The following is a 27888-nucleotide window of genomic DNA, read 5'->3' on the forward strand; positions in this document are numbered from 1 at the left end:
CTTTTGAACTAGACGAGATTAGAGAAGCTATCATGTCCCTTAGTAACGGCAAAGCTGCAGGGCTGGATGGCCTTCCAGCTGAATTTTACAAGTGCTACATTGACATCATGGCACCGGTGCTGAGGGAAGTCTTTACAGAGTCGCTTGAAGTGGGGATACTACCGGGCTCAATGAGAGAAGTGGCGATTACCTCGCTCCTGAAGCCAGGGAAAAATCCGTTAGATATCGACTCTTATAGACCCCTTTCGCTTTTGAACTGTGACGCAAAAATCCTTGCCAAAGTGTTGGCGACTAGGCTGTCCCTTCTCATGACTACCCTGGTACTACCGGATCAGTCTGGCTTTGTGCCAGGTCGAGCGACGTCGCACAACCTTCGCACGCTGTTCTCCCTTATTCCCACTATCGCGCCTGAATTGCCTGTTGCCGCTGTGTTTTTGGACGCAACTAAGGCGTTCGACTCTGTGGAATGGGGTTACCTCATGGCTATCTTGGACAGAATGGGTTTTCCTCAGATTTTCATCTCCTGGGTGAAGCTTCTTTACACTGCCCCGGTTGCCAGGGTCGTCATTAACGGTGTGCTCTCCGCACAAATGCCGATCACAAGAGGCACCAGGCAGGGCTGCCCCCTATCGCCCCTGCTTTTTGCCTTAGCAATAGAGCCGCTGGCTTGCAGGGTACGGCAACTATACAAGGCCAGTGCCTTTAACTGCCACCAACGGCAGATAGGGATTTCTTTATACGCGGATGACGTTACCCTGTACGTGCGTCACCCACAGCAGAACCTTAACCCAATCCTTAGGGAATTTATTGTTTTTGGCGGCATGTCTGGAGTGCACATTAACTGGAAGAAATCTCAATTCTTTCCCCTCACGGCCTCGGTTGACCGTTTCCAATTGGACTACCCCCTGGAGTGGTGTAGTTCGGAACTCCGATACCTGGGAATTGAGATATCGCTCAATAAAGAGGATACTGTTCGACTGAACTATGGTGTGGCAATCTCGCAATTGTCAGACAATGTTACTCGATGGCTGGCCCTGCCGCTGTCAATGGCAGGTAGAGCCTCGCTGATTAAGATGATCATCCTCCCAAGGTTCCTGTACCTTTTTCAGAATATCCCCTACTACCCGGGCCCCTACTTTTTTAAGAGACTGCGGACTGAACTTCTTCGATTATTTTGGGGAGGCAAACAACCACGGATTAGTTGGGCGACCTTGACACAGCCGTATGAAAAAGGTGGGTTTGATGTGCCGGATTTTGCTGCGTACTACCTTAGTGCACAGGCGCAATACGCGTACCACTGGGTTAATCCGGCTCCCTTTATGCCACAGGCTGCGGCTGAAGAATGGATTGCGCATCCGCTTCCGCTTAACGGTATGCTGATGGGAGTGGTTGGAGATATTGAGACGCCTGCCACCACAGTCACATGTACTATAGACGCCTGGAGGAGAGTGACTTCTATGCTCGATGCTCCCATGCTCTATTCGCCTGCACTCCCCCTAACGTACCACCCGAGACTGTCATTGTTATTGGAGACAGGATTTCGGTCTATGTGCAAGCGCATTCACATAAATACGTGGGGGTATTTGTTCAAGGACGGGCTATTTCGTACCAAAGATCAGATATTTCAGGCAGGATCCCCGACACCGATGGAGGTGTTTTACTATATTAGGCTTCGACAGGGCATGCGTGACATACTCCCCAACTTTCCGGATGAACCAGGGGTGGTGCTGCCCCTGCATGTACTGTTGGTGTCGGATGGGAGGCACATGGTTTCTAAGTTATATAATAACATCCGAGCGCAACGTCCGCCTGTACGGTCCAAAGCGAGGGACGATTGGAACTCCGAATTGGACGATGACCTCACTGAAGAACAATGGCACTATTGCTGCTCGGCCACGGCGAATGTCGCGTCCAGCTGCCGTCTGAAAATCATCCATTACAAATTTATTCAGAGGTTTTATTACACGCCAGTCAGGAAGTTGCGATTTCATCTTTCTGATGACGACAGGTGCGCGAGGTGTCGCTCGGAGGGAGCAGGCTTCCTTCATCTGGCCTGGGGGTGTGGCGTGATACAGGAATATTGGACGCAGGTTCATGCGGCGCTCCAGGTCATGATTGCAGGCCCTCTACCACTGAACCCGGTGCTGATGCTATTGGGGTATACCAAGGATATACCCAAAACGCACCGACGATTTGTAGATATTGCGTTGCTCCTTGCTAAAAGGAGAGTAGCTTGTAAGTGGGGGAGGGGCAGGGCACCAAAATTCAAAGAATGGTTGGATGATCTTACATACTGCCAAGACCAACATGGCATCTATGCAGACTTAATGCCTGCACGCTGCAGACCCAAGGATATTTGGTCTCCGCTGCAGCTATACTGGTTGTCCCAGGGGTCTCATAATGACACCTATGCGGGTGAGGGGCAGCTGACTGAGTAATGGGCGACTTACTGTCGAGCGACGCCCTGATACGACTACAGCACCCTAGTTGGCGGTGATACCCTCTTTCTTCTAGTGGAGAGGCGGACTGCTCAATGTTGAGACGAGGTAGAAGGATGTGGGACACATGCGGTTTGGATATTGATATCTATGAGGCATGTGACATAGCTCCCCTGTTACACTTATGTCGAGATCGGGCTGGTTCTTTCTTTGCACGCAGGGTTTGGGAATAGGCACATGTACGGGTACCCCACTGAGGGATTGGGAGCCATGCATCACTACACGTCAGACACTGACCACTGCACCCGTGTTTGGTAAGCCCACTGGGAAGAGGGGGGGGGCTATCTTAGGTGCTGCATGCAAGGGACACTGACACCAATGGAGCCGCGGAATGTCACCTGGTGGGGTTGGTATATGCAGAAGACCGCGAGAGGTCTGATACTCGACCTCCCTAAAGCAGTATCTTTACCTGGATGGGTTATTGTTGGGATGGCCTGCTGGAGTGGTGGGACTTCCCCGTGAATTGCAACCCTCACTGTGCTATGCGTAGTGCTGTACTGATGATGTATCCACCCTATTGACTGTCGTACCTCACTATGTTGCTCAGATGTGATGAGATGCTCTAGCCCAAGTAATTGTACGAAGCTTTCTTAATGTACCGTAACTGTAACATGCTGTTTGGTTGGGAACGATGCGAATGTCTAAAGCAATAAATAAAGGTTTAATAATGTAAAAAAAAAAAAAAAGTATAGAGATATCTGGCCCGGTAATTTGAGAAAGTCATCAAACCTGTGTTTGAGTATCTCTTCTATGCCCAAATATAAAAAATATTTTAACCTAATTGTACAAGTAAGCTTTTTCTCTAGGCATCGGATTCTTTCCCACTCCACACTCCACGCAGGTCGCTGAGTTTTTTTTTATCACTAGCAAGGAAAATCTTACTCCAGAACACCTCCCAGCAAGATTTCTCGACAATGCAGTTGTGGATGTCCGCAACTGCTTGCGTTGAGGAAGCTGCTGGAGTAGAACATCTATTTGAATGGCAGAAAGAAGCTGCATTCCCTTGCACTGCACATGGTGTCATTTGTGCAGATTTTAAAGTGCAGGACAAACACCTGGTGCTTAAAATCAGCACGAACGGCGTGACCTAACGCACTCCACTGATTGTGGAACTCTATGTAATGTGGCAGTGTTTTTTGGTCTCTTTGCTGAGTTCTGCCCAGGCCTATTTTTCTCCAAATGGCCATTCCGTGCCAAAAAAATCCAAAACCAGGTTCATGGGCCTGAAGCTCTCTGATTGGCTGGCAGCACAGAGAAAAGTGTGTTGCTGCTGCAATTACAGGATTCAGTGCTTCAGTCTCCAAATCCTAAAGAATAGATTGAAAAAAGTGGTGCACATTCAAAATATAGACTTCAAAATATCGACTGGACATAATATCGAGTTTTAAATATCGACTGGACAAAATATCGACTGGACAGAATATAGACAGCAAAAATATCGTTTTTAAGGTGCGTAGAGTACTATCGACTGTAAAAAATATAGACAGTTAAAATATTAAAGTATATAATATAGGTTATTAAAATTATCTAATTTTTAATAATATAGAATTTTTTATAGTGTGTTTTATGTTATTATATGTGTGAAAAGTGTGTATTTATGTTATAAATAATAATAATTATTGAAATTTGTATTGTTAAATGTTTGCGTTATTTAATTCTGTAGCGGGTTGTGGGTTTATAGGGGAATACGGTGGGAAGTAATTTATTAATAATTAATTAAATATGTAAATTAATTTATTGTTCTAAATTTTTAATTATTTGTTAATTAATTTTTATTTGGTAATTAATTAAAATGTAATTGGCAATCAATTTTAATGAATTGATTAATAGTTAATTATGTTAATTTTTCTAATTTATTTTCTGTAGCGGGTTGTGGGTTTATAGGGGAATTGGGTAGGAAGTAATTTAATAATAAGTAATTAAATATGTAAATGTATTTATTGTTATACATTTTTAATTATTTGTTAATTAATTTTTATTTGGTAATTAATAAAAATTTAATTGGCAATTAATTTAAATTAATTGATTAATTGTTAATTATGTTAATTTTTCTAAAAAAAATTCTGTAGTGGGTTGTGGGTTTATAGGGGAATTGGGTGGGAAGTAATTTATTTATAATTAATTAAATATGTCAACATATTTATTGGTATTGTGGTAGAATTAATTGTTATTTATTTATTTTATTGGTAATTAATTAAATTAGAATTGCTAGTTAAATTTAATTTGTAATTTTAATTGATTAATTATTATATTATATTAAATTCGTAATTACTTTTAATTAATTTTTTACCCTACGCTATCCAACGCTTTCCCTACTGTTGCACCCACTGGAGTGGGAATAGTAATTTTTACCCCTACGCTATCCAACGCTTTCCCTACTGTTGCACCCACTGGAGTGGGAATAGTAATGTTTACCCCTACGCTATCCAACGCTTTCCCTACTGTTGCACCCACTGGAGTGGGAATAGTAATTTTTACCTCTACGCTATCCAATGCTTTCCCTACTGCTGCACTCTTTGGAGTGGGGATAGTAATTTAAACCCGTACGCTATCCAACGCTTTCCCTACTGTTGCACTCTTTGGAGTGGGAATAGTAATTTTTACCCCTACGCTATCCAACGCTTTCCCTACTGTTGCACTCACTGGAGTGGGAATAGTAATTTTTACCCCTACGCTATCCAACGCTTTCCCTACTGTTGCACCCACTGGAGTGGGAATAGTAATTTTTACCCCTACGCTATCCAGCGCTTTCCCTACTGTTGCACCCACTGGAGTGGGAATAGTAATTTTTACCCCAACGCTATCCAATGCTTTCCCTACTGTTGCACCCACTGGAGTGGGAATAGTAATTTTTACCCCTACGCTATCCAACGCTTTCCCTACTGTTGCACCCACTGGAGTGGGAATAGTAATTTTTACCCCTACGCTATCCATTGCTTTCCCTACTGTTGCACCCATTGGAGTGGGAATAGCAATTTTTACCCCTACGCTATCCAACGCTTTCCCTACTGTTGCACCCACTGGAGTGGGAATAGTAATTTTTACCTCTACGCTATCCAATGCTTTCCCTACTGCTGCACTCTTTGGAGTGGGAATAGTAATTTAAACCCATACGCTATCCAACGCTTTCCCTACTGTTGCACTCTTTGGAGTGGGAATAGTAATTTTTACCCCTACGCAATCCAACACTTTCCCTACTGTTGCACTCACTGGAGTGGGAATAGTAATTTTAACCCCTACGCTATCCAACGTTTTCCCTACTGTTGCACTCTCTGGAGTGGGAATAGTAATTTTTACCCCTGCGCTATCCAACGCTTTCCCTACTGTTGCACACACTGGAGTAGGAATAGTATTTTTTACCCCTACGCTATCCAACGCTTTCCCTACTGTTGCACCCACTGGAGTGGGAGTAGTATTTTTTTACATTTTGCTATCGTATGTAAATAAAATTGGATATTATTTAATTATATTATGTTAATATATAAGTTTTAATAAATATGATTGTTAATTTTTTTTATAACTTTAATTAAATACTTAATTATTATATTTTAATTTAAGTCTTTGTAAGTATATTTTAGTAATTAATTTTAAATTTTAATTTAATTTTACACTGTTTTTAATAAAGTCGATATTTTTTACATCTATATTTTTGTAAACGATATTTTGTACTCGATATTTTTGTACTTACCTGTTTGTACATACAAACTCGATATTTTGGCTGTAGATATTTTTTCCTCAATATTTTGGGTAGTCGATATTTTGGCAGTCGATATTATTTCAGTGATCCGAAAAAAGTCAAAAGAGTGCAGAGGTTGCACCAATGACCTATTGGCTCAGGTTAGAGGGTCCCAAAATGATCCCTCATAGAGAAAATATATTTTTTAAAGTTGCCTTGGCTACCCTCAGAGGTTTGGGTGAAGGTACTTGCCCAGCTCTGCTAAGGTCAACCACATGGCCAACTCCTGCAGTGCACATCCTAAGGCATGCACATTGGAAGTGTGCCTAGGATGGTTTATTTGCACTAGGAAAGCAGTGGTTCAAAGGGTACTGACTTGGCATGCGGCGAGTGTAAGGTAAGTGGTTTTATAAAACAAATTATAAAAATTTACCTATCTTATCGTCTGTCGATGGTGGGATTGCTGTCTTTTGCTTGCCATTGCTAGAGATTATTTGGTATCTTAAACTCCCCATTTTGCCCTATGGGCAGTGGAATGGAGCTGACATTCATTCATTGCTCAGGGAAATTGAATGTCTTTCTCTCATTGCCTTGAACAATGATGGGTGGTGTATTCCTCTTTCCTCTGTGATTAGCTCTCATGAAGAGCCCTCAGTCCCTCACATTTCCAAAGGGGGATGTATTATGGTTTGGCCAGCACCCAGTCCAAGGATGTGCCTTTGGTTTTCCTCACACTTCACCTTGTCCAAGAGAGAAAGGTGGAAATTGTCCAAAAAATAATCCCACACAGCTTAGAGCTCTCGGCTGTTATAGGCCCCTTTGGCTGGCATATAGATGCAGGCCAGAGGGACTGTGCAGCTGGGCGTTGCAATTTTGACATTTTTATGGTGCAAAGGTGGTAACTTTCAAGGCTCTTACTTTTTGGAGCTTAAAATAGGATTGAGAGTGGTGATGACTTCTCAGGTACTCATTTAGAAACTACAACAGGACCCCAGGACTGCTGTCCTCTGTGTCAGTCGCTAAGGCAAAGAGGACTGGGCAGCACACCCACTCCCCAACACCATCTTTGAAAGTGCAAATACACCATCAGGAAGACAGTGAGGATTTCTCTTTTGTATGCAATACGTCATTCCTCTTTCGTAAGGTAGGAGGGTGGGTGGTAATTTCTCGTCCGCTGTCAACATCTTCACAATGTGATGGCCTGTTTGTTGAGTTTCACTCCTGACTGTCCAAGAAAAGGGTGATTACTTCCAGTAGCCATGGTGCCACTCTGCACAGTATTACACATGTGAAAGATGTCAGGTGTCTTCCTAAGACGTCCGTAATAGGAGGAAAATAGTAAGGTAGAAAAACTTCTTGGAAATTTTAAAATTGTTGCTTAATAATGGAGAATGGAAGTGGAATTCAAAAGGCAAGAATCAGGAAAAAAAGTATACACGTTAGCATTGAATGCACCAAAATAGGGAACAAATAGGTTGCAATGCATCTTTGAATATTGATTGCGCATTCGTATGTGAATGAAAAAGGAACTGGAATCACAGGAAAGACTCATATTTCATCATATATTGGGAACCACCAAGAGTGTCCTTTGGACAATCTATCATTTTTAAAAGGGTGGATCATATGCTTAACCATGTTTATTTCTTTCAGAATCTTTGTCTAAGTTGAAGATTTGAAGACGAAACATTATTTTTGACCTCAATTCCTGTTGCCAGATTCCTTAGCCCCACTGCGACCTGTGGTGGGTGTTATGCGCCACTGATGGATGAACTTTTTCTCAGTGTGCCTGTGTTCCCTGAACCATCAGTGTCACCTAGGCTACAAGAATGATCAGGGTGCATGAAGGGCGCAACTTCCAGCAATACACCATTTGGCACAACAGTGACACCTGTATTAAGGCAATGAAAGACGGAGAGTATAATAATTAGCATCCTTCACCCTCAGGCAAGAGAGGGGAAGGTGGCACATGAGCCAACTATGATGTCAGGACATTAACACATTATACATTACTTGTGGTTAGTGTTGGAGAGATTTGGCATGGGAGCTAATCAAGATAGATGAGCATGAGTATGAAGGACAATTTAAGGGGCATATTATCAAGGGGGTTTATCTCCGCTTTTTTGGCTTTAAAAGCCAAGAAAGCGGAGATAAAATTATCTCCCTATTACTTAGCTGTCGCTAACACCAGTTAGCGACAGCTAGTAGGAGATAGCGACCATCTTGGGCCCCACTTTGCATGTCAGTGATATTTATCACTAATGACATGCAAAGTGGGCGTGCCAAGATGTTAGCGACTGGAAACAGTCGCTAACATCGCTCTCTCCTATTACCAACTTTTGAAGATATTCGCGCTAAGCGCGAATATCTCCAAAAGCTAACACCTGCCCTGAGCAGTTCTTAGCCATGTTATCCAATGGGAGGTGGATAACATGGCTAAGAGCATTAGCTCGGTAATGCATGAATATCGCTGACTTTTCAGCGATATTCATGCATTGCGGCCGTTTTTTATCGCATTTGCGATAAACCTTGGTAATACCAAGGTTTATCTGCGATAAAAATCACCGTAGCTCAGCGGTAACATTTTTGGTAATATGCCCCATAGTTCCTTATGTTTGGTCATTCTGAGCATTTATATCTATGAATTCTATAATTCTAAGATGGATCCACAATGGGAAGTGTTTGTTATACCTTTCCCAAGCCAAGATGTTGACCAAATAGTGAGAGTCACATTCCAAATGAGAACAAATGTGAAGTAGAATGTGGCGGCCATCTTTGAACTCTAGTATATCAAGGGACTGACCCTGGAGAAACTTGCTTCCAATTAGCTATTTTTCGTCTGCTTGCATCTTTAAGTTTGAAGACTTAATAGTGTTAGGGTCTTTTCTTGATTATCCTCTTCATGGAATGCTGCCGTCTCTGTTTGTATGGAATTGGACATTACTTCAAAGACGGTATTGTATCTTCAGATTCTATCAAATTGATGCTGTGTCTTCATGTATGGAGTTACAATCTACGATTTATTGTACAGATTTTGAATCACATACCTGATCTGGTTTTCTAAATGTATGATAAGCTGTGTTCGATATTATTTAAGGTAGTTAAGGGATTGAGTTCTGAATACATGTACTATCGCACTTTAGGATGGTTAGACAGTTGCCACACACATGGTTGCATATTGCTTCTCTAAAAGGTATAGTAAACACAGTATTGTAGACAATTTGAAGTAGTGGAGTTCAGAAGGCAAAATATTACATTTTGATTGCTAATTCTCTATGAAGACTCAAGTGCATTATAAAAATCCATATCAGGTCTAAGGGAGGGTGCTATGCAGTGACTGTGTCTTTCCCAACATCCCCTCTCCCTTCCCCTGTATTCTAGTAATCGAAATTTTAGCCTCCTTGGAGTACAAGGTGGGTGAGACATAGCAACATAGAATTGTAGACATACACGCTGTAGAGTCTGACATGGAGCAATCCGCTTGTTTCTCCAAAGGGGCAAAATTACTGCTTGCCCTTTGGCTGGGATATAATGTCCCAAAACCCTATAGTTTTCTATCGAGTAAGCTTGTTTTTAGTTAATCTCATCCCTCACAGCCCTTAAGCAAGACAAGTTGACCAAGATGACACACCGGAAGTGTTTATCAGCACAAATGTAAAAAAAAAATCCCTTCCAATCCGCGGCAAGTTGGATGCATGGGGGCATTAGGAAATTTCTCCAATGTCCAATTGATAGTTTGACCAGCAATTTAACCTTCACAGCAAAAAAACAATTACAACAGTGTGAATGACAATAAGAAGACAGGTCCGAAATACATTCTTCTCTGAATCCCATAAAACCCCCTCATCATATATGAACTAATTGACTTTTCTGAAGACTACAGCATCTCTGATTTGACTACCTTATTATTATGCCCAGATAGATCCCTTCCTACCCTTTTATGCCCGAGCCAGTTTGCAATTTGTTTTTCTCTCAAGGTGGAACTTGTAAATCCTTTAACGTTCCCCTTTTTTAGCCAGTACTCCACCCCATTTGTTTCTGAGGCTGTAAACCACTTCCTTTTCCTGAGCCCCTTAAACCCTCTTTGTACTTCCTTTTGTGAGCCTATTAGTTTGTTTCTCTTCCACAATAACAGAACTTGTGAGCTCATACCCATCCCATTCCTGGGCCAGTTATCCCTTTCAGAGAATCTTCCTCTCGATAAACCCTATTCCTTAAATGGGCCCGAAATGACCATCAACATAAATTGAGAGGGAAGAGGAAAACAAAGAAAAGAATGCAGTGCCACTGAACTCTGGATGGTCAGCTTGATTACAGTTCCCACTTCCTTGCATCCAAAGTGTAGTTTTGGTCTTTGTACAAAATAATCTCCAACCAATACGGAGTGTCGAAAACACTGGGCATAAGCCCAAGTAAATTACATTATTTTTAATATATCAATTTCTCTTCCCTTTCCTAATTCTCCGAGTGAACTTTTGATGTCACATTGTTCAACCCTATGAAAAAGCGGCGAATTTTTGACCTCAATATAATCAAGGACCGCTCGCAAGCATTAGCGCGTGTTTCCTGGCGACTTTGCATGTCAGCGATCAATATGGCTAATGACATGCAAAGTAGGCGTTCCTTTGTAAAACAACATGAGAATGCTCGTTAACACGGCTTTGCGATATTAGCAAGCCATGCACCAGTCCGGCGAAGCGATATAAATAACCGTGCTAACTGCGGTCATCTCAGGAATGTAATGCCTGCTTGAAAGATGACTTAGGCATACTGATAATGGGAGGTGGATTGCCAGGTTAGGTCCACACTCCCCTATCAGCAAGTTGCTCCTTAGCGCTGTGAAATCATCGCTGGATTTCACGCGCTATTCCTGAGAAGTGGCCTCAATCACTGTAATTACATCGCCTGTTAGCAAAACGTTGATGATACGTCGCTACCACAGCGATGTAATCCAGCGATAGAGTAAATTGCGCTAAGTGCAATTTGCGATAATTAATGCTTCGCCTACACAATATGTCCCATAATGGCCGGCATAATTAAATATAACCGTACGGGTCACAGTATGATGATAAAGAATTTCTATGTTTTTGTTACAAGAGAAGAGTAAGCACATCGCTTTATGATAACTACCTTAGTAAACGGTTTATACGTTTTAAAATCAGGTATTTCAATATAGAAAGTGTTTGTAGCAGGATCTGTCTGTACTGACAGAGTTATGTACCATGTGGTGCGATAAGATAATTAATAGGTTTTTAAACGGCAGCATCCTCTGAAATATGCTCTTCAGTTAAACAAAATAACAATTTTTGCTGCACATGTTACAGGATTCATAAGCAGAGCTGATGAATGGTTTGTTCTCAGATTCATGTCATGCTGTGTCCGCCTTCTTAATGTTTTCAATCCCATTTTGCACTTTGTACTAGACCCCCCACAAGCAATGCTAGAAATGGCTCTGAAATATTCTATGAGAATAGCTTCAGAACAGATGGGCATAAACGTTGATCATAAATTCTAGAATTTTGTTGATCCTCTTAAACAAATTGGTCTCATTATTTTGGGGAGAAAAAAAGTGTTTGTGGAGGAGAATGTGGAAGCTTGCAAAGGAGAAAGAAATAACAGTTGTTAAAGACATGCACACTCTATTGTTTCAAAAGGTGTGTTTCACTGTATCAGAAGTACAGTAAATACAGATAGGAACCAAAGTAAGATCTGACAAAACCAATCGGATTGATTTTATATAGTTCATGAACAATACATGCACATTTTGATGTAGATTGTACACCCGTAGTCTTCTCGTTAGCCTGCTCACGTTGTGGGCGAATATTCGATTTCGATTTCATAGACTTTTATTCGGTTACCACTTATTATTGCAACCATAAAAAGTACAATAACATTAAAAATAACATTTGTAAAAACGTTTTACAGACAAGTCAATCATGTTATACACGAATAAAGAAAACACATTTGCTTATAAAACGTTAGCTAAAATATAAATTACTCATAGTTACGTCGATATTTGATACAAGATTTTAAAAAGTTGGCTATATACTTCACTATAAAACTTGACTCAAGAGATTGCAGGGTCAAAAATGCTGGGCGACAGGATCTTAAACCCATTAATCGCAGTAAAGGCAGGATCCAGATCATCTTACAAAAAAAATCGTATTTCCTAGATATATTCGCACCACTACAGACATTCATCATACTCTAAACCTCTCAGCTCACTTCGTACGACAATTCATTCGTCTTTTCCTCAATCTTTGCAGGCATTTACTCACTGTTATTCTGTTCTTACTTTCTTTCCTCTCCTGGAAAACCACTGACCCTTAAATCCTATCAATCTCACCTCTACCACAGCACTGCCATTGTACTCCCACTGTTTAACTCTAACTTGGCTCCAAAGAGCAATTCAGCCTTGAAGGTTCCACCTCATATACGAACCTCGCCTTGCCGTTTTAAGTTGCTTAAAGACTTGCAATAACAAAAGCTTAATGAAAGTACCTGTACTAGTAAATTACCTCACTGATGCACAGTAATAATTCGTAACAGAAATCCATAACTTTAAAGACTTCAAATGCCATGAATAAATTAACCCTTTCACTGATGGGGTTATGTGCCTCACCTTGTCGGAGTAGCTTTTTTTTTTTCAATCAGCATTATTTTTTTCTAGTACATTCAGGAGTTATGTATTAGTGCATACTAATCATCAATATCTCTTAGCAGTCTGAAGATATAATGAAAAATGTGAAATACTTTAAATCTTGCCAAAAGTGTTAATTTTCTCGCATTTCTAAAATGGGTAAATCCATATTTCAGCACACTAACCAAAGAAATGTTGCACTGAATGTTTGGAGTTTAGCAATAGAAATATGTGTGGGGTTACGTAAGAAATGTAGGGGCATATTATCAAGGGGGTTTATCTCCTCTTTTTTGGCTTTAAAAGCCAAGAAAGCGGATATAAAATTATCTCCCAATTACCTAGCTGTCGCTAACACCAGTTAGCGACAGCTAGTAGGAGATAGCGACCATCTTGGGCCTCGCTTTGCATGTCAGTGAAATTTATCACTAATGACATGCAAAGTGGGCGTGCCAAGATGTTAGCGACTGGAAACAGTCGCTAACATCGCTATCTCCTATTACCAACTTTTGGAGATATTCGCGCTAAGCTTGGCTCCAAAGAGCAATTCAGCCTTGAAGGTTCCACCTCATATACGAACCTCGCCTTGCCATTTTAAGTTGCTTAAAGACTTGCAATAACAAAAGCTTAATGAAAGTACCTGTACTAGTAAATTACCTCACTGATGCACAGTAAGAATTCGTAACAGAAATCCATAACTTTAAAGACTTCAAATGCCATGAATAAATTAACCCTTTCACTGATGGGGTTATGTGCCTCACCTTGTCGGAGTAGCTTTTTTTTTTCAATCAGCATTATTTTTTTCTAGCACATTCAGGAGTTATGTATTAGTGCATGCTAAGCGCGAATATCTCCAAAAGCTAACACCTGCCCCTGAGCAGTTCTTAGCCATGTTATCCAATGGTAGGTGGATAACATGGCTAAGAGCATTAGCTCGGTAATGCATGAATATCGCGGACTTTTCAGGGATATTCATGCATTTCGGCCGTTTTTTATCGCTTAGGAGATAAACCTTGATAATAGCAAAGTTCCTAAGCGATAAAAATCGCCGCAGCTCGGCGATAAAAATATTGCCGCTAAGCCAACATAGCGATATTTATCGCTAGTTGTTGGTAATATGCCCCGTAGTCTGGACAATTATTCATCCAAAATTAGCACACATCACTAAATGACAGCAGAATCACTGTTAATGGTACGTTTTCTCAGGTATCAAAACTAAGACTATATGGAATGATACAAAAATGCACATTTTTCATTTCAGTACCATGTAAATAATCAAATGGTGCAAGTTGATTGTGCTAGACCCAGAAATCCGGATTCTCTGTTGCTCTCCATAGCTTTCCAAAGATACAGAAAAAGCTTATCACTTGCGCCACCACACCGTATGCCCCTGCTATCCCTCTACTGGGGTCACCAAAAGGGAGATCACACATCACAGAGGCTGAGCTACGTGTCTGGAAGGCTGCGGACATACATGACATAGGAGAACTCTATAGGGATGGCGCGCCAATCCCCTATGCAGACCTTATCTCAGAAGAAGGTCTGCCTCTGGGTCAATTCCTGGTCCACCATACTCTCATAGCCTCACTTTCAGCTAGGTGGGGCAATTTAGCAACCAAACCTCCCATGCATCACCTATTACAATACCTACATGTAATGGTCACAGGGCGGCACTTGATACGTTGGTTCGCTTTCTCACTTTGCCAACACACGGCAATATCACTGATCCCCTTGAAACATTACTGGGAGGAAGACCTAGGTCGATCCCTATTGGAGAAGGAATGGGTGGGCATATTAGAAGGTCCCACGTGTGTCCCTCGCAATCACGGCTTCCGGCAGATCCAATATTTTATTCTTCATCGCACGTACCTTTCCTCTGCCCAAATAAATAAGGTCTTTTACATGGAAGATGCTGTATGCCCCAGATGTCACCTGACCAACGCAGCACTCCTACACATGCTTTGTGCTGCCCTGCACTGGGGGATAACTGGACAGACATGGTGGCCACCTTGCTTCAATGTACCAAGCACGTAAATCCTTTCCTCCGGGGGTGTCCAAGAGGAGCAAGAAACACAAAGTTGCTGCACGATTCTTAGATTTGGGTTTAATTACCGTAAAGCGGGTGATCACCAAAAGATGGAAAAACCCTGCGGCGCCCCCAGTGCTGGCCTTGAGCCATTCTCTGCTCAATTGGGCAAGGGCGGAGGGCATGCGCACGTCCTTTGGCCGACGAGACCCCGCCCGTGCAATCAACCACCCGCACCACGGCGGAATTGCTGCCGCGGTAAACGGGTTATACTGGACCCCTAGCTTTGTTTCTCTGTTTTCCCCTCGTTATAGGGGTATCTGTCATGCCTGGGATTAAAATGGGTTAGTGGTTCCCATGAGAAATAAATTGGATTTGGGAAACAGTGAAAATAATTGAAAGTTAAATGCCAGTTTACTGTATATATATATGTCTTTTTTAGCAATATCACCCCTGGACTGTATGGAAATATAATACCACTATATATATGTATTTCCTAGTAGCAGTTGCCACTAGATAGTTATAGTTAGGTATGCTTTTCCATAGAAAGAGCATTTTTTGGTTTGCCAATCACTTTGGCCACATTAGACCAACCCTCAGAAAACTTTCCCAAAAAGAGTTCATCCACCTCAACTGCTTCCTCGCACGTTTCAGGGAGATCTGTCAAGCGGAGCCAAGAAAAAAGGGTCCAATACAACAGAAAATCCCCATGCATTTTTCACGGACTTCTTTAGATAACGCTACAGCAAAAACTGAAAATGAAATTACACCAAATTCGACAAGAAGCTAGATGTTGGTCCACAGATTGTGTATTTGTGATTTGGTATAAAATCGGTTCAGTAGTTGTAAAAAAATGTAATGTAAAAAAATATATATATTTGGACGGTTGGGCTCGAGAGAGTGTCAGAGACTATTTAAAAATTGAGCATTCTGATTGGCCCAGGGAGCTTTATTTCCCTTCGACTTGCCTGCGCTGAAGTCAGACTCCCGCCAGAGCGAGCACTTTGATTGGCCACCAGCAGCATGAGAAAAAGTTTGCTGGCAGCTGTTTCAGGACTCAGGGTCTTACACCCACATGCATCATTGTTCCATTTTGCGATTCCTTAATTGCGAAAATTAAGGATTCGCAATTAAGGAATTGCAAAATGCAATTCATTAACCCCCAGATGCATCAAGAACCCATTTTGCTATTCCTTAATAGCGAAAAATAACGATTCGCTATTAAGGAATAGCAAATTGCAATGCATGAAGAAATCACTAAAAAAATAGCGATTTCTTAAAATTCCTTAATTGCGACTCGCAAATTGCGAGTCGCAATTAAGGAATACCTCCCCATTCATTCCTATGGGCCTAGAGGCCCATAGGAATGAATGGGAAGACATTCTCAATTTGTGAATCGCAATTAGCGAATCGCAAATTGAGAATCCGATTTCAAAGGTGCAGGGGCGTCCACAGGACACCCTGTTGCACCCCAGAAATCGATCTGTGCACATATGTTGCACACACACATGCCCTTAGGGCATGTGTGTGCGCAACATGAAACTTTGAAAAATGCACTTTAGTGCATTTTTCAAAGTTTTTGCAAATTACCATGAAGTTCAACTTCATGGTAATTTGCAAGCCCTATTAGCGAAATCGCTATTTTTTAAACTTTAATGCATTGCATTTAAGGAATCTCAATTTGAGATTCCTTAAATGCAAGTAATCGCAATTTTGCGATTTCTTAATTTGCGATTTTTGCATTTGGGATGATGCATCCCAAATGCAAAAATATCGGTCGCAAAGGGGCAGATTCTGAGAATCTGCCCCTCTGCGAGAGGATTTTACCTTGATGCATCTGGGCCTAAGAAATTTCCCAAAAAATTGCGATTTCTTAAAATTCCTTAATTGCGATTCTCTAATTGAGAATCGCAATTAAGGAATTTCTACACATTCATTCCTATGGGCCTAGAGGCCCATAGGTATGAATGGGAGGGCATTCTCAATTTGTAATTCATCATTGTGAAGTCGCAAATTGAGAATGCAATTTCAAGGGTGCAGGGGTGTCCAAAAGACACCCTGTTGCACCCCTGAAATATGCTTTTGGATACATCTTACACACACACATGCCCCAAGGGCACATGTGTGTGTAACATGTAACAAAGAACAATGCATTTAAATGCATTTTTCTAGATTTTCGCAAATTACCATGAAGGTCAACTTCATGGTAATTTGCATTTCTAATTTCCAAATTCGCAATTTCTAAAAGTATGATGAATTGCATTTAAGGAATCTCAAATTGAGATTCCTTAAATGCATTCGCAATTTAAGAAATCGCAATTGTGCAATTTCTTAAATTGCGAATTTCTGAAAAAGGTTGGTGCATCCCAAATCAGGAAATTGCATTCGCAAACGGCCGAAAAATGCGATTCGCACCGTTTGCGAATGCAATTTACCTTGATGCATGTGGGCAATAGTCCCCTGTCCTGAAGTGCATATATATATATATATATATATATATTCACTGAAAAAACCATAGGTTATAGACCATATATAGTTAGGATTTAGCATTTACAAAACCTTATTTTACTCACACAAAACCATTGAAATTTGCATATATAGTTAGTTGCACTAACTATATATCGCGCACCCGCAATCCACTGCTGATCATGTCACATATTACATCATTCATGACATGGTCAGTGACATCACTGATGACATCACTGATGACATCTCAAATGACATCACTGATGACATCACTGATGACATCTCAAATCACATCACCGATGACATCACTGATGACATCTCAAATGACATCACTGATGACATCACTGATGACATCACTGATGACATCTCCAATGACATCACTGATGACATCACTGATGACATCTCATTTGACATTACTGATCACATCACTGATGACATCATTCATGTGATAATACGATGAACCTCTTCAGACTCTAAGATAACCTTAGATACACTCAGTGTAAACAGACACTCACAGACTGTCACTCATCCATGGAGTTACTCACACACCTAGTCAGTCATGCAAAGAATCAATCACACCTCCATTTCCTCAACTATACAGTTATACACACCTTACTTATTCAAACATATACTAACACATATTTACTCTCCTATACAATCCCTGATACAAGTTCACAATGATACATACAGCCACTCACACATTCACTGGCTCTTATGCACAGTTATTTATATATGTCAACTCTCACATGTACTGTGTTTTACATATGTACTTACTTTGACATGTAGCACTGAGATATCCATTCACTCACCAATACACTCATGCACACAGTCAACCGCCCATACAGCTGTTTCCACATGCACTTTTGAACCCATACATCTAGTGAATCAACTGCTCACACATCTATGCACAGAGTCATACACCTCCCAGCCACCCACACACACACTCAGTCTCCCATACAAATACTTGGGCAACCAATCAATAACCCATATAGTTACTCATATAGCTACTGATCAACACATGCAGCAGTTTACAGAACAACAGACATAATGATGCACAAATTAAGACAGTTTAGTCACTAACCCATGCACTCAGTGAGACACATTTAATCCCTCACTCATACAGTCAGTCATGCACCTACTAAATCCTTCATCCAGACACTTATACATCCACTCATTCTTCAATATGTAAGACATATTTTAACTTTACAGAAACATACAGTCACTGGATGTTGTCATCAGTGATGTCATTTGAGATGTCATCAGTGATGTCATCAGTGATGTCACTGACCATGTCATGAATGATGTAATATGTGACATGATCAGCAGTGGATTGCGGGTGCGCGATATATAGTTAGTGCAACTAACTATATATGCGAATTTCAATGGTTTTGTGTGAGTAAAATAAGGTTTTGTAAATGCTAATTCCTAACTATATATGGTCTATAACCTATGGTTTTTTCAGTGAATTTTCAAGATTTTGTAAATGCTAATACCTAACTATATATGGTCTATAACCTATGTTTTTTTCAGTGAATTTCAATGGTTTTTTAATAGCAAATATCAAAAGCTGTAAAATGTATTCTTCTTTTAAAGGAAAAATATATTTTATATGTATTTAATATAATTTTTTTATGTATATAAATTTTTTGAGGGAACGAATTTATCAACTATCATGCTGAAGAAGAGTGTGGGGAAAAAAACCCAAAGAGGAGGACTAAGAGGAAAGAACAATCAGTTCAAAAATACAATTGCTTTAAAGCATGAAGTGCTTTTCCACACATTTACATTTAAATAACCCATATTAGAACATACAAAATATCTACAGAGGAGACGGTGTACATTGAATTTTAGACTCTTCATTGGTACCTACATGTTGGTACTTACATCACCCACACAACACAACAGCTCTATTCAGAGCTACCCAACCTCAAAGCACTCTAAAATATTATTTTAATATTTCCCTTGGTTTTCCCCTTGTTACGCTTTCCGGAAATGCTACCCGGTGCGCGGACCGGGCGCTAACCGTGCGAAAATTTGAAAATAAAATGGTTTTTTTTTACATATATGGGCCTCCTCAGCCACCCTCAGAAAACCTAGGGGGTCAGGATATGTCTCCCGTGCCCCCTTATACCCATTCCCAACATTGTTTATCCTCCATCTTGTGACTAAATTCGTCCGAAACACAAGATGGCGGACTCCCGTTACGCTACCGGTGAGCTACCCGGTTCGCGTACCGGGTAGCGCTTCCACCGCGAAAAATCGAAAAAAAATGTATTTTATTTTTTTTGCCCCGTGGGGCCCTTTAATAGCCCCCACATCAATCCAAGGGGGTCAGGAGGGGTCTACCTTGCCCCCTTTCATTCATTTCCCCCTTCGTTTATTTCCACCTCTTGTCTCTCGATCCTACCGAGAGACAAGATGGCGGCCGCTCCGGACTGTTTAGAATGTTGACAGTCACCGGAGAGCCAATCCGCTTCTCCTCGCGAAGTTCCGTTACGCGTCTGGTACGCGAACCGGCGCGCTAACCGGGACGCTGTCACAGATATATATATATTTTTTTGAACGTTAATTTCTCAAAATCCGCTGGAGCACATATCTTGAGACCTAGCAAAGGCACATCGGGCAAACAGTCTCTACAATTTTGCCAAGTTTCATAGAAATCCATTCAGCCGTTCGAGCTAAAAGTGAGTCCAACCGCCCTATGGAAAACTCAATGTTAAAAACACGTTTTGGGACCCCCCTTTTTTCTCGGCCCCCGCTTGACAAAACCCCCCCAAACTTTCAGGGGACGCTCATAAACAAAAGGTGCCATTTTCCTGAAAATGTCAGCCAATTCCGTCTATCAACGCCAAAGTTATTCAACATAGAATTTTCAGAAATCCCAATTCAAAAAAATCCTATCTATATATACCTACTGGCGACCGCCAGTAGGTAATATATATATATATATATATATATATATATATATATATATATATATATATATATATATATATATATATATATATATATATATAATATCCAAACTCGCTCCAAGGTATGCTGGGGGCCCCTCGGGAGGTGGCGTGTGCTCCAGACGAGCAACCCGGAAATGTAATTCACTCCAAATAGACGTGTAAACACGCTCTCAGTAGCTGCTACAAAAACGCTAAACAGGATACACTCCAAGGGTGTTTAATCAAATGCTACATGTTTCGGCTTCTCACAAGCCTTGATCACGCAAATGAGAATGAATGTGCAAAACATTTAAATCAAGTGAAAAAATAGAAAAGAACATAGGACTGCGAGAATAGTATGATTCGAAAAGGGGGTGGTGATGGACAGAGTATCTGAATTAAACAGAACACTCATACCCAGTCAAAAGATCAGGGCTTGATCCATCACCGTTTTTTAGCTCACTGCACCATCCCAGTTCAGAACCTGGCTATATGCAAATTAGTCTGTCCCTGGCCCAGTGCATCATGGGAACAGGGCAGCCCAAACTACCAAGCCAATTCTTTACTAGAAAGGAAACAAGCTTCCGGGGACCGGTTTCTGGCATTACAGCCGTCTTCGGCCCGGCTTGCTTGAATCCTGATGGTGCAGTGAGCAAGGGACTCACATCTGAGCATACCCTACCACGCTTATGGTGGCCAAAACGATTCGAAAAGGGGGTGGTGATGGACAGAGTATCTGAATTAAACAGAACACTCATACCCAGTCAAAAGATCAGGGCTTGATCCATCACCGTTTTTTAGCTCACTGCACCATCCCAGTTCAGAACCTGGCTATATGCAAATTAGTCTGTCCCTGGCCCAGTGCATCATGGGAACAGGGCAGCCCAAACTACCAAGCCAATTCTTTACTAGAAAGGAAACAAGCTTCCGGGGACCGGTTTCTGGCATTACAGCCGTCTTCGGCCCGGCTTGCTTGAATCCTGATGGTGCAGTGAGCAAAGGACTCACATCTGAGCATACCCTACCACGCTTATGGTGGCCAAAACGATTGGACTGGGTAAGAGTGGTCTGCTTAATTCAGACACTCTGTTCATCACCACCCCCTTTTCTGAATCGTTTTTGGCCACTATAGGTGTGGCAGGGTATACTCAGACATGAGTCCCTTGCTCCATCAGGATTCAAGCAAGCTGGGCCGACGAGGCTGAAATGCCAGAAACCGGTCCCCGGTAGCTTGTATCCTTTCTAGTGAAGAATTGGCTTGGTAGTTTGGTCTGCCCTGTCCCCATGATGCACTGGGCCAGGGACAGACTAATTTGCATATAGCCAGGTTCTGAGCTGGGATGGGGCAGTGAGCTAAATAACGGTGATGGATCAAGCCCTGATCTTTGGACTGGGTAAGAGTGGTCTGCTTAATTCAGACACTCTGTTCATCACCACCCCCTTTTCTGAATCGTTTTTGGCCACTATAGGTGTGGCAGGGTATACTCAGACATGAGTCCCTTGCTCACTGCTCCATCAGGATTCAAGCAAGCCGGGCCGACGAGGCTGAAATGCCAGAAACCGGTCCCCGGTAGCTTGTATCCTTTCTAGTGAAGAATTGGCTTGGTAGTTTGGTCTGCCCTGTTCCCATCATGCACTGGGCCAGGGACAGACTAATTTGCATATAGCCAGGTTCTGAGCTGGGATGGGGCAGTGAGCTAAATAACGGTGATGGATCAAGCCCTGATCTTTGGACTGGGTAAGAGTGGTCTGCTTAATTCAGACACTCTGTTCATCACCACCCCCTTTTCTGAATCGTTGCGCGAATAGTATGGCAGACATCTTAGCAGAGTCAAATGAAAATAGATGTAGGGCTAGTGGAGAGTTAATAAAATAACGTCTTAACAATGACCTGGGATAAGAGGATATAAACATAAATACTCACAAATGATAAACATGAACATGATGCTGCAAGGGCCATCAAAAATTGATAAATTGATGCCAATTCCAAATAACATAAATCAATAGTTATCATGGGAGGAAAACAGAACAATATACATCGCGCAGCTATCAATATGAGAATGTCCTGCAAGTGGCGACAAGTGCCGCAGAATAAAGGAAAACAAGCCGGAAAGTTCCGGACTGAACGTAGTAGCTAGTGCTGTCGCTAGTTTAAAGAGACAGTCCAACCAAAGTAAAACGTAGACAAGAAATACTTGTCCCATCTACACAGGAACACCAAGAATGCAGCACAATTCATTGCTTGCAACAAAAGTCCAGGTCATAGCCCAAAAGGGCTCCACATAAGCCCAAAGTCTGCAAACCAGTCCAGGTAGTGTTCAGTGATGCCTAAGTGGGCGTTCTCTTAGACAAAACAGGAACATGGTGACAAATAATCCAACAATGAAGGAACAGATCCTGCAGTGCTAAAAAGAGAAACACAGTATTAAAATCAACATTACAATATCATGTGCACAAACAAATAAACAAGCTCTACAGTAGGGGGAAGGTATTACAGATAAGCTAAAGAACAGGAAGTGCCCACCTAGGTGTAGTCATTTTTGAGGTGAACCGCAAGTTCTTCATCTTGGTTCAACCCCCCGGGGGCCTTGGTGCTGAAGGAAATGATATATTTCGACTCTATTTGTCTCAATTTTAACAGCCTATTACCACCCCTCGGATTTTTAGTTACCTGCTCGAGGACGGAAAATGTCATCAAGGCAGGATTCGAGAAGTGGTGCTCACTGAAATGTCTGGCTACCGGGTATTTAGCATCTTTATGTATGATGGCCGGATAATGTTCAAGGATGCGTTTCTTGGCGTATGCGGTGGTGCTGCCAATATACCATAAGTTGCAGGGACATACAATGACATAAACCACAAATATGGTGGTACAGGTTAGGAATTGGTTTATGGCCTTGCTAACCCCATTGTAGGTGACTTTCTTAACTGAGGTGCTAGATTTACAGGCCTTGCAGTGGCTACACGGAAAAAACCCGTTCAAACCCAACTCTTGCTTGTTAGGGTATAACGTGATATCACTGCGAACACAGATATCTCTGATATTCCTGCCTTTTCTGTAAGTGATGCTGGGTTTACTGTCAATTAAATGGCCAATAATAGCATCACTCGTAAGAATATTCCAATTTTTTGAGACAATCTTGTGTATATCCTTAGATTCTCTGCTATATGTAAGGATCAGTCTAGTTTTATCATCCTCACTACTGATTTCTTCAGAAGGATTTTCACGCAAAGTATCACTGCGTGTAATAGAATCAGCTCTTTTCTTAGCTTTCTTGAGAACCCACGCCGGATAGTCCCTGAGTTGAAACCGTTCCAACATTTCAGATGCAACCAGTTGATAATTGCTTTCAGTACTGCAGTTTCTTTTTGCCCTCAGCAGCTCCCCAAAAGGGATACTCCATTTGAGGGGTTCTGGGTGACTGCTGAGGGCATGAAGAATGCTGTTGCCAGCAGTGGTTTTTCTGAAGAGGGAGGTGGTGATTTTGTTATCTATGATCTCAATTTTGACATCAAGATACTCAGCTTTCTTCCTATCTATGTTGCTGGTGAGTGTGATGTTCTGGTTATTGTTATTGAGAATCTCAATAAAGTTAGACGCTTCTTCCTCAGTGCCTTTCCAGACCATGAAGAGGTCATCAATGTACCTCCACCATGTAACCACCAGACTAGTATGTTCGGTAAGCGATGGGTCCGTGAAGATGGTATCTTCCCACAGCCCCAAGAAAAGATTCGCCATGAAGAGGACATTAAGGCACGTAAAGAGAGAAAACTTCTGAGAGATTATAAAGACTATGATACTGGGAGGGTCTTGACCTTCAGTCGGAAATACGATCACCTCTATGCCAACACATCTGAGATCACACAAGACGAAAGCACAACGAGGGGAGAAGAGGACTCCCTAGTAATAAGTGAGACGGAATCAGAAGTCTCGAATGTATCCACTGACGACACTGCCCAAGTGAAAACCCCAGCAAGAAAACCGAATTTTTTAGACAAATATCGTCATCTGCGCCGGAGCAGACGGACGAATCAGACCACTCCGGCACCACCACCACCATCACAAACCCCACCAAGAGGTCGGGGACGAGCCAGAGGACGAGCCAGGGGACGCGGAAACGCAGGAACCGTGGCAAGAGGCTTCGACAGCGCTGGGAGAGGAGGCAACACAAGGGGCTTTGTGGGAAGAGCCAATACACGCTCCAGAAAAGGTCAATGATGGACGACAACACGGTAAAGAAAACTGTTATCAATTTATCTAAACTAACAATTACCGAAACTGAATTGACTATTCTTAGCTTGGGGTTGTCCTTCTGTCCCTCTATGTACTTTAATTACAGTGAATCGAGGATTGATGTTTTTAAGTATATTAGCAAACTTAAACTTAAAAAATGGCACAAACTGAAAGGCAGTGTGGGACACCAACAGACGCAGAAACCGGTGTCCCAGACGGAGGATCCTTTCAGGATAGGTGATGTGGATGCTTTGATTGACATTATACATCTTGAGAATGAAAATGACGTTGATCTTTTGGTATCAAATGGTTATGCTCACGAAGATTTTATCGACACTACTAGTAATACCCAGCTTCTGATGGGAGCTAATTTTCTAACGGATAAAAGTGCTGCATTTGGCTTTAAACCCAAATCGACCTTTATTCCCCAGATGGCCCATGACGCTATTGACACATTCCATGAATGTGTCAATAAAGAACTTAACAGTTTGAGACACAACAGAAAAAGATATTTCAGACCTGGACAAGACAACCTATCCTTTAATCAGAGGAAAGCTTTGAAGTCGTTGGCAGAAGATAACACTATTGTCATCTGTCCTGCGGACAAAGGTGGCAATATTGTCATTATGGATAGGGACCAATATGTGGCAGAGGCCTATAGACAGCTCTCTGAAGGAAATTACTATACCACTACCACTTTTGACCTATACAACAACAGTATAGTTGAACTCTGGGACAAACTCACTGATTGGAAGGATAAGGGGATTTTAGAGTGGGAAGAGTACAGGTATTTGAGAAATGATAATCCAACCCTCCCTGTGCTCTACCTGCTCCCCAAGATCCACAAAAGCATGGATCTCCCGCCAGGCAGACCCATTGTCTCTTCTCGTGGCAGTGTGGCAGAACATGTCTCTAAATATGTGGATCACTATTTGAGGGACTGGGTCCAGGGTTTGAAAAGTTATGTCAAATATACCAAAGACTTTCTCTCAAAACTTAATGAACTCATATGGGATGCGGGTTATCTCCTGATTACCATGGATGTCCAAGCCTTATATACTATTATAGATCACAAACAAGGCCTGTAAGCATGCCAACCTTTTCTTGATGGACGTGCTTTACGTTTCTGGGAGCAAAGCAAAATGCTCCTTGAAATGATTGATTTCTGTCTAAAAAACAACTTTTTTCTTTTCGATGGTGCCATCTTCAAACAAGAGATTGGTACAGCGATGGGTTCGTGTTTTGCGCCAAGCTTCGCGAATCTTTTCTTGGGGCTGTGGGAAGATACCATCTTCACGGACCCATCGCTTACCGAACATACTAGTCTGGTGGTTACATGGTGGAGGTACATTGATGACCTCTTCATGGTCTGGAAAGGCACTGAGGAAGAAGCGTCTAACTTTATTGAGATTCTCAATAACAATAACCAGAACATCAGACTCACCAGCAACATAGATAGGAAGAAAGCTGAGTATCTTGATGTCAAAATTGAGATCATAGATAACAAAATCACCACCTCCCTCTTCAGAAAAACCACTGCTGGCAACAGCATTCTTCATGCCCTCAGCAGTCACCCAGAACCCCTCAAATGGAGTATCCCTTTTGGGGAGCTGCTGAGGGCAAAAAGAAACTGCAGTACTGAAAGCAATTATCAACTGGTTGCATCTGAAATGTTGGAACGGTTTCAACTCAGGGACTATCCGGCTTGGGTTCTCAAGAAAGCTAAGAAAAGAGCTGATTCTATTACACGCAGTGATACTTTGCGTGAAAATCCTTCTGAAGAAATCAGTAGTGAGGATGATAAAACTAGACTGATCCTTACATATAGCAGAGAATCTAAGGATATACACAAGATTGTCTCAAAAAATTGGAATATTCTTACGAGTGATGCTATTATTGGCCATTTAATTGACAGTAAACCCAGCATCACTTACAGAAAAGGCAGGAATATTAGAGATATCTGTGTTCGTAGTGATATCACGATATACCCTAACAAGCAAGAGTTGGGTTTGAACGGGTTTTTTCCGTGTAGCCACTGCAAGGCCTGTAAATCTAGCACCTCGGTTAAGAAAGTCACCTACAATGGGGTTAGCAAGGCCATAAACCAATTCCTAACCTGTACCACCATATTTGTGGTTTATGTCATTGTATGTCCCTGCAACTTATGGTATATTGGCAGCACCACCGCATACGCCAAGAAACGCATCCTTGAACATTATCGGGCCATCCTACATAAAGATGCTAAATACCCGGTAGCCAGACATTTCAGTGAGCACCACTTCTCGAATCCTGCCTTGATGAAATTTTTCATCCTCGAGCAGGTAACTAAAAATCCGAGGGGTGGTAATAGGCTGTTAAAATTGAGACAAATAGAGTCGAAATATATCATTTCCTTCAGCACCAAGGCCCCCGGGGGGTTGAACCAAGATGAAGAACTTGCGGTTCACCTCAAAAATGACTACACCTAGATGGGCACTTCCTGTTCTTTAGCTCATCTGTAATACCTTCCCCCTACTGTAGAGTTTGCTTATTTGTTTGTGCACATGATATTGTCATGTTGATTTTAATACTGTGTTTCTCTTTTTAGCACTGCAGGATCTGTTCCTTCATTGTTGGATTATTTGTCAACATGTTCCTGTTTTGTCTAAGAGCACGCCCACTTGGGCATCACTGAACACTACCTGGACTGGTTTGCAGACCTTGGGCTTATGTGGAGCCCTTTTGGGCTATGACCTGGACTTTTGTTGCAAGCAATGAATTGTGCTGCATTCTTGGTGTTCCTGTGTAGATGGGACAAGTATTTCTTGTCTACGTTTTACTTTGGTTGGACTGTCTCTTTAAACTAGCGACAGCACTAGCTACTACGTTCAGTCCGGAACTTTCCGGCTTGTTTTCCTTTATTCTGCGGCACTTGTCGCCGCTTGCAGGACATTCTCATATTGATAGCTGCGCGATGTATATTGTTCTGTTTTCCTCCCATGATAACTATTGATTTATGTTATTTGGAATTGGCATCAATTTATCAATTTTTGATGGCCCGTGCAGCATCATGTTCATGTTTATCATTTGTGAGTATTTATGTTTATTACTCTTATCCCAGGTCATTGTTAAGACGTTATTTTATTAACTCTCCACTAGCCCTACATCTATTTTCATTTGACTCTGCTAAGATGTCTGCCATACTATTCTCGCAGTCCTATGTTCTTTTCTATTTTTTCACTTGATTTAAATGTTTTGCACATTCATTCTCATTTGCGTGATCAAGGCTTGTGAGAAGCCGAAACATGTAGCATTTGATTAAACACCCTTGGAGTGTATCCTGTTTAGCGTTTTTGTGGCAGCTACTGAGAGCGTGTTTACACGTCTATTTGGAGTGAATATATATATATATATATATATATATATATATATATATATA

The sequence above is a fragment of the Lissotriton helveticus genome, chromosome 10, assembly GCF_964261635.1.
Source record: "Lissotriton helveticus chromosome 10, aLisHel1.1, whole genome shotgun sequence".
NCBI lineage: Eukaryota > Metazoa > Chordata > Amphibia > Caudata > Salamandridae > Lissotriton > Lissotriton helveticus.